Source organism: Prionailurus bengalensis, chromosome D4, assembly GCF_016509475.1.
Source record: "Prionailurus bengalensis isolate Pbe53 chromosome D4, Fcat_Pben_1.1_paternal_pri, whole genome shotgun sequence".
Classification (NCBI taxonomy): Eukaryota; Metazoa; Chordata; class Mammalia; order Carnivora; family Felidae; genus Prionailurus; species Prionailurus bengalensis.
This window is the reverse complement of record NC_057359.1, coordinates 69,702,667-69,708,911: the sequence shown is the minus strand read 5'-3', so window position 1 is coordinate 69,708,911 and position 6,245 is coordinate 69,702,667. Positions and strand designations below refer to the sequence as shown.

At 42.8% G+C, this 6,245-nt stretch overlaps 1 pseudogene; it reads left to right on the top strand.

The window, feature by feature from the left end:
• Positions 1–2,497: 2,497 nt before the first annotated feature.
• LOC122474415 lies at positions 2,498–5,164 on the top strand (annotated as a pseudogene).
• The last annotated feature ends 1,081 nt before the right edge of the window (positions 5,165–6,245 follow it).

The window sequence follows — 6,245 nt, the reverse complement described above, 5'->3', positions numbered from 1 at the left end:
ATTACCAGCTGATTATTTTTGGTGTAATAAATAGGACGGGGAGGCTGAAGTTGACTGGGAGTAAATTTAATGTTCAACTTGAAACTCTGAAAATGGCCTTCCTGACTCGATGATGGTAATGATGTAGTGATGATGGGGATAATAGCAACTGATGTTAATTTTGCATTGACTTTGTGCCACGCTCCATGCTGAGTAGTTTACATATGTGATCTTTTTTCTTTTAAATCCCCATGAAAATCTCATGGGGCAGATTCATTTTAAAGGTGAAAAAAAAAAAAAAAGGAAGGTCAGAGGGGCTAGGTCATTGCTTGTGGTTATATACCAGAAAATGGTGCAGCCACCAAGGAAAGGCACTTATTACAACTCTGTGTATGATACCACTTCCATGTTAAAGTCAAGAGAATAGCACGCACAATGAAAGAGCATGACAGTGAAGGTTAAGTTGTGTCAGAGTCTGTTAAAGAATGTGGTTTTCTGAGAACCCTACTTCACCTCCATTCTTTGAAAATGGCCTCTGGGGACAGACTGGACAGCCATATTAGTACAAGATAACCCTTACCCCTGGCCAGAGCCGATTGGTCCAGGGATAGACACCTGACTATCAGGCAGTCAATTCATCGCCTGATCAGCAACTTATCAGACTCTCCATGCAAATATAAATGAGACATGGGAACTAGAGTAAGTTGGTATTGGGCCTTTGGCCCAAATGATGAGTCAGAGTGGAAAAGAAAACTGAAGTTGGCTTCCCTGTGTGCTTATTTTCACTTATCCAGAGTGTTCTCTTGTTATGAGAGCTGTATGGTAGATGCAAAGTGGAACAGGCTTTGAAACAGAGAAGAGAGATTGGTGAACTTGTACCCCATCCAAGGGTCGCAGTGGTTTTGCGGGGCAGCCTCAGAGAGACTAAGAAACCCAAAGCCAGGGAAGCTGTGTATTGGCTTCCCAACCAGTGGGTGGCAGCAGTGGGCCTTAAGAGGTTCCCAGCCAGGGGAGAGGGAAGCTAGGAAAGGAGAGGGAAGGTTGGGTTTCACATTTGCATCAGGCATTTAGAAAGGAACAATCTGCTTCAAAGAGATAAGCCTGGATTATGTATTGCCCTGATCACATAAAAAAAAGTATTAAATCCATTCTAAATGCGAGTATTTCATAGTAATCATTACATTTCTGTCCTTTTTACCCATAGGGGAGGGATATGCATGTTTGGGTTTATAAGCAAATGTATCATGTTTCTTAGGAGTTCAGGAAGGTATCTCTCTCTGAAAACTGGAGTGGAAAAGAAAAAAAAGGACACAAGGATAAAACAATGATTTCAAGCTGAGCTGAGATTCCCTCCATGGGTTGGTGGTTTTGCTTTGTTTTGTTTTTGGCATGAGATGCACATAAACCCTGAGAAATGTACTTTGTCCAGTTACAAGTTATTTTTCTCCGTCATTGATGATGTTGGATACTAGCAACTCTGTTTATAATGCACTGTGGGATTAGTTACTCTCTCTCTGTAACACAATCATCATTAAACAAGGGCTTCAGGAAAGCTGGAATCCTTGTTTTGATTGTGGTTACCGTGGCGACCAGTGGCCCATTGGTCCTGAGTCTCTCCTGTGACGCTCACAGTGTTTCCTTGTTCTTTTGTTACATCGTTACATGCAAGTAGCAAGTTACGTTTCCAGTAACTCACGTCAGAGTTTTAACATGCCCAGGCATAAGCAGGGAAAGGCTATGAGGGAGAGGAGAGCCTCCTCAAGGAGAGGGAAAGGGGTGAGGTTGGATGGCTGCTGTCATCAGGCCTAGAAAGTCCTGTGAGGCCAAATAGACCTTGTCCCTGCCTTGCCTCTGCTTTGTTACCTTCTCCCACGCTAGACTCATTGACTTTCCTTCTTTCAACTGGCCTCTGCCCAGGCCTTAGATCCCTTTGGACCTGAGTAAACACCCTCAGCCCCTTGGAGATTCTTTTTGTGTTGTATATTCTGGATCAAATGATCTGTCTGGTCATATAAGCCTGTTGCAAGGTCTAGAGCCTTGATCTGGCCTGGGACCCAGTTGCCTCCTGGGGACAGGGATGTGATGACCTCTCATTGCCACTTCTGCCATATAGTATCAACCACTAAAGCCTGGGCTTTCAAGTGTCCCCTGACCCTTGTCACACTCTGCCTCTTCCTAACCATACCATATGTATGTTCCTCTAGGACTCCCACCGTTTACTGAGCCTTCCTCCTTTGGACCCTATGCTTATGCCTTACCTACCTGCTAGAATGTCCTTTGTAATATAAGCTTTACCCTCCAGAATTTTCCCTTGTCTTTACAGACTTGGCTGGAACCCAGCTCTGGCTTTTCTCTGCCACTGGTCTTTCATCCAGCTTCACATACAACTTGTTCATCTTTTCTGAAATATTACAACAGACGAGTGGAACAACTTTTATGTCACTTTCTGGCCTGGGGGGTAGCTGTGAAAATTTGTTTCATTGGGACTTTTTGCTGGATTTTAAAAGATGTACAAATAATGCAGGCCCAGCCACAGGTGAGAGCCACAGAGAGGCACATCCCTGTTCCTCTTCTGTCTTAGGGTCCTGTGATCCTTTCTCTGATTTTGGAGAATCAAGCGTTTGCTCAGAAAGCATTACTGCTTCCTTTTGGTTTGCAAAATGAAGTTCAACACCTACACAGATGTATCCTCAGCTTGCCTCTGCAGCCTGTGGAACTGGTTTATAGGATGACTGAATGCAGTAGGGTACTATCAGGTTTTATTTATCTCTCTCACCAGTGCCTCTGAAGGTGCTCCATCACACCCCTTCTCCCACCCCGTGTACCAACTCGGAACAGATCCTGTCACTTGCTTGTCACTTCTATCAGTGAAAGAGATCTAATTTTCAATTAACAAGCCCATTCCAAACCTAAATCTTAATCCACATTCAGTTCAAAACTCTGTTCGCACCGTCACCAGCTCAGGTTTGGCCTGTGGCTTGGGGACCCACTTGGTGGCATTCTGGCCACATGACCATAGATTCAGGAACTCACCAGCCAAGTTTCCTTTCAGAGCCTGTTCTTAGCTGTCTCTGCCCGGACTGATCCTCAGAGCTCGTTGTGTGGGTGGCTGTGTCTCAGGCTTTGGCTCTCAGCTTCAGTGTCCCACCTTAAAAGGACTGATCCTGTCTGAGCTGTGCCCTTGCTCCACTTCCTAGCACATAATTCCTCTCAGCCTTTTCACTATTCTAATTGGTTCATTAATTTTTTTTTTTTTTGGTTAGCTGAACTATATCTGCTTTTTCCCATAGTAATATTAACTCCAAGATGGCAGAAACTGTGTTTGTCTCACTTAGAGTTATATCCCCACAGCTTAATTCCATGTCTGTCACACTGAACGCACTAAAAAGTTTTTGTTTAATCAATATGAATTCCTATTTGAAATTCCCAAATGGCCAAATAATAGATTGAAAGATAGGAAATTGCTGACACTTGATTTTTGGGGGGGTGGAATGGGGGCTGGAAAACGGCAATTTCATGTGCTTTATCCTAATATTTGAAGCATTCCTTTTAACATTAACAGCAAGGTATTAAGATGGTTGCTGTCACTAATATATTACATTTTCCTGAAAATTCAATTCTGTTCAACATGATAAAATGGGAAAAAACCAGACATAATATTGGAAATACTAGTTGCAAAGGATAAGATTACCTACCTGCAGAGTCAATAACAATCACCTGAAAAATTAAGAGTCTTAGAAAAATCAAGAGTCCTAATGAGTTTAGTTAAGTTGGACATACAAAATACAGCCAACTAGAAAATAATTATGAATAAGATGATAGAAAATATCTTATAATAGCAAGACTATAATAATACTATAAGACTACCCTTACCCCCAAGCCCTGGAAATTAAGAAATACATGTATATGTACATGTATATCATATGAAGAAAACTATAAAACTTCACAGGGAGTTCCTAAAGACAACTAGATAAATGGGATGATGAAGATGTTTCAGGGTGGAAAGACTCAATATTATAAAAATTCCATTTCTCTCCATAATTAATGTCAACATTTATTTCTATTACAACCAAACCATAGTTTGGGGGAGGGCAGCCTGACAAAAACAAATGCAAAGATCATCTGAGAGAAAAAAATTCCAATCGACCAAGAGTCTTCTCAGAGGCATTGTGAACCTCGGGCCGTGTGGCTGTGAGTGTGCGCTTTGCCCAGGCCCGCCTCCAAGCCACCAACCTGAGCTACGACCATGTCATCACCGTCTTCTCGTCCCACTGTCGCCTCTTCCAAGTGGAGTATGCACAGGAGGCCATGAAGAGGGGCTCGACTGCGGTTGGCCTGTGAGGAAAGGACGTTGTTGTTCTGGGCATGGAGAAGAAGTCAGTGGCCAAACTGTAGGATGAGAGAACCATGTGCAAGATCTGTGCGTTGGATGACAGCGTCTGCGTGGTACTTGCAGGGTTCACTGCCGATCTGAGGATGGTCATCAACAGGGCCGGGGTGGAATGCCAGAGTCACCGGCTGACTGACCATGGAGGACCCAGTCACCGTGGAGTACAATGACCTGCTACATGGCCAGCCTGAAGCAACACTGCACACAGAGCAATGGGCACAGGCCTTTTGGCATCTCTGCTCTTATTGTGGGTTTCGACTTTGGTGGCATCTTCAGGCTGTATCAGACTGACCCGCAGGGACATACCATGCTTGGAAAGCCAATGCCATAGGTTGGGGTTCCAAGTCCATATGTGAGTTTCTTTTTCTTTTTTTAAATGTTTATTTATTTTGAGAGAGAGAGAGTGAGACAGAAAGAGAGAAAGAGAACGAACCCCAAGTAGGATCTGTACTGACAGCACAGAGCCTGAAGGGGGGGTGGGGCTTGAACCTAGGAACTGTGAGATAAGGACCTGACCGGAAATCAAGCGTCCAATAGTTAACCGACTGAGCCACCCAGGTGCCCCCCGCGTGAGTTTCTAGAGACCAATTACACTGATGAAGCCATAGAGAGGGATGACCTGATCATTATACTGGTTATCAGGGCTTTCCTGGAAGTGGTTCAGTCTGGTGACAAAAACATTGAACTGGTTGTCATGAGATGAGATCAACCCTCAAGATTTTAAATCCTGAAGAAATTGAGAAGTATGAAATTGAAAAAGAGAAAAAAAAAAACGAAAAGAAGAAATAAAAAGAAAGCATGATGGGGTGCCTGGGTGGCTCAGTTGGTTGAGTGTCCAACTTTGGCTCAGGTCATGATCTTGCTGTTTGTGGGTTCCAGTCCCATGTCAGGCTCTATGCTGACAGCTCAGAACCTGGAGCCTTCTTGGGATTCTGTGTATCTCTCTCTCTCTCTCTCTCTCTCTCTCTCTCTCTCTCTCTCTCTCTCTGTGTGTGTGTGTGTGTGTGTGTCTCCCCCACTTGTGCTCTCTCTCTCTCAAAAATAAATGTTAAAAAAAATTAAAAAAAAAAGAGAGAAAGCATCATGATGTTGACAATCTTGTAGTGATTTTTAAATTCAGATCATGGATGATTCTCAAAATGATATGTAGGTATTTCTATTCCATTCATCTAATGTCTCAGTGTCCTGCAGTAAGCTTCTATATTTGTTAACCTTTTTTTTTTTTTTAAAGAGTCTTCTCAAAAAGAAGAGATATGTGTAGGGAATTTCCATGCCTTGTAGCAAACAAACTATCATGCTACAGCAATGAAAATAGTGACAGTGGCCCATGAATAGGCTGACATATGAAAGAAATGCAATGGGAGCTCAAGAGGCTAAATCCACTGGGGCGCCTGGGTGGCTCAGTCAGTTAAGTGTCTGACTTTGGCTCAGGTTGTGATCTCGTGGTCTGTGAGTTTGGGCCCTGAGTCAGGCTCTGTGCTGACAGATTGGAGCCTGGATGGAGCCTGCTTTGGATTCTGTGTCTCCCTCTCTCTCTGCCCCTCCCCTGCTCAGGCTCTGTCTCTCTCTTTTTCTCTCTCAAAAATAAATAAAAAGATTTAAAAGACTAAAAAAAAAAAAAGAGGCTAAACACTTTACATAGTAATTTAGTGTATATCATTGGTGACCATGAATTCCAGAGGAGAGAGGGAATGTACCCTAAAAGGTGTTTTGGGATAACTAGCTACCGTTTAGGAAAAATAAATAAATAAATAAATAAATTCCTGTCTTACACTTAGCACCAAAATAAATTTCAGATGGACTTAAATATTTCTATGTTATTAAACCATGAATATTTTAGAAGAAAATATAAGAGTTATTCAGTCTTAGGAAAGGG